Below are 2,545 nucleotides of genomic sequence, written 5' to 3'. Positions count from 1 at the left end.
TGCCAGGTATGGACTCCAACTTGCGAAGTAGGCTTTAAATCCATTTAGAAAGTGGTTGGTTACTCCCATAACATTTGTGCCATGATTGCACAAGTGTGCATATCTTGCCAGGCCAGTCATCATTGAAGTTCATGGGGTTCACAGCTGGGTAAGGTTGATGATTGTCGGGAGCCATGCTTGCCATAAGCATTGGAAATTAGGAGAGTGTCACTTTAAGAGCTTCTGAGCTCTTTGCTTCAGTGGTCAGAGCTAACAGGCTGTACCTGGATGATAAATCAGGTCTTCTAGAAAGTTAGTTTCAGTTCGGCCTTCGTGCTGTCTCTATAGTAACCCTTTTGTTTCTGTTGGGAAGATTCACCTAGGTAACCCAAACTCCAGGCAGAATAAAAAAGACCTGTGGGACCCCTCAGTGGATTCTTCCTGATTCTTTCATCTAAAGAGAGCTCTCCTCTCTGTACCTGCTGTCCCTTTAATAAATTCCTCGCATAACTTCAGACATATGCCTGAGTGTCCTTTTTGTTGAAGACCCAAGCCTGGTGGGCTTGGGGGGCATTCGACACATATGGCAGCTAACAACTGTCTGTACCTCCAGTCCCAGGGGATTGGACAGCCTCTTCTGTCCTCTGTGAGCATTGTACGACATGGGTGCACTTATAGAGATAGGTTGCACATTGCAGGGTGTGCTTCAGGGCCTTACAATATGGGATTGTTAGATAAAGTGGGGGACAGAATCAGGGAAAACGGAAAAACGGAGTCTCGGATAGGAGAAGCAGTTTTACTTGCCTTCTGGGCTGCTTGGACATTTGTTAGAGTGTGTGCTAAATGCTGTCCAAGGAAATTGCTTCCAAGCCAGCCTTTTCATATAGCTAGAAGGACAATTAATCTTTATGAAATTCCTGAGGAGGTGAGGCGTAAAGTCTTAGAGCAAGTTTGTAGAGTTTTTTATTCAGAATTTCCTCCTCCTTACCCGGTTCCCAGTGTTCAGAATGCAGTGAGAAAGCAGACTCAGACGGCTAACTTTAAATTCTGGCACAGGCATGCATAACACATTTGATGACTATGAAAACAAGCCAGTAGAGATGAAAGCTTGAAGTCAGTACCAACTTTGAGCTACTTATTAAGTAAGCTTGCTCCTTCCTTGTATGGAACCGTCTCTCTCCCTTGGATTTGGTGATTGGGTAAAGGAACTTAGAGAAGAGTTTATTTGGCTTACAGTTCCAGGTTACAGACTATGGTGGGGAAGCCAAGGTAGGAACTTAAAAGCATCACATTCCAGTCAAGAGCAGAGAGAGCACAAATACAAGAATCCTTGCTTGCTGACTGGTTTTCTTTACTCATATAGTTCAGGGCCCATAAAATGCTGCCACCCACATTTAGGTTTACTCTTCCCACCTCAACAATTGGAGCACCAACCTGATATAGATTATTCCTCAACTGAAACTCTCTTCCCAGGTGATTTTAAGTTGTAGCAAGAGAAAACTAACCACCATACTCCACATTTGTTGTTTTGTTTTGTTGTTTGTTGTTTGGTTTTTTTGAGACAGGATCTCCCCGTAGCCCCAGCTTGCCTAGAACTCACTATGTAGATCAGGCTGGCCTCCATCTCACAGAGATCTGCCTGCTTCTGCCTCCCGAGTGCTGAGACTAAAGATGTGTGCCACCATGCCTGGCCATGCTCCCACATTTGATTAATTCTCTCCTATTATAAACTTTGGGGGCAAAAAAATCCATCAGTTAATTTTTAATTTTTAAAACTTTTTATTTTATGTGTATGAGCATTATGCCTGCATGTAGGTAGTACCCGTTGTGCAATGCCTGCAGAGGACAGAAAAGGCTGTTGGATCCACTGGAACTGGAGTTACGGACAGTTGTTGGTTGTCATGTGGGTGCTGGGATTTGAACCCCGGTCTTCTGCAAGAACAGTCAGTGTTCTTAACTGCTGAGCTATCTCTCCAGCCCTCATCAGTTAAATTTAAAAGACATTCAAATATAAAAGAATCAATATATAAAGCAAATCTGCATGCATGAACTTAGAAACAGCTGCGATTACCTACACAAGATCTATGCAAGATCAAGCTAGTTAAAAATTCCAGCATGAAGTGAGGAGGGGCTCCCAAGACCCCACCTCTAGCTTAGGAGCTATAAGCAGCCAATGGCAGCTGGAGGAGGGAGAGCCACTTTTCTTTAGGAGTGTGGCTATTGGTAGGTTCCCCATGCCCTAACTGATGACTCCATGCCTATGCACATATGGACAACACTGATTGGATTTAGTGGGTTAGGAAATAAATAAAAAATATCAACTAAGAACATTATGTTGGAAGGGAGACATGATGGAGGGAGGTTCTTGGGGGAGTTGGAACTGGGAAGTAAGGGGTGGATAAGATCAAAGTACATTATACCAGCTGGGTGTGGTGGTGCATCCTGTTAGTCCCAGCACTTGGGAGGCAGAGGCACACAGGTCTCTGAGATTGAGGCCAGCCTGTTCTACATAGTGAGTTCCAGGCCAGCTGAAGCTTTCAGGGAGACCCTGTCTCAAAAAGACCAA

This window comes from Nannospalax galili, unplaced genomic scaffold (genome assembly GCF_000622305.1).
Source record: "Nannospalax galili isolate Female #2095 unplaced genomic scaffold, S.galili_v1.0 scaffold100, whole genome shotgun sequence".
Classification (NCBI taxonomy): Eukaryota; Metazoa; Chordata; class Mammalia; order Rodentia; family Spalacidae; genus Nannospalax; species Nannospalax galili.
This window is presented reverse-complemented; position numbering follows the sequence as displayed.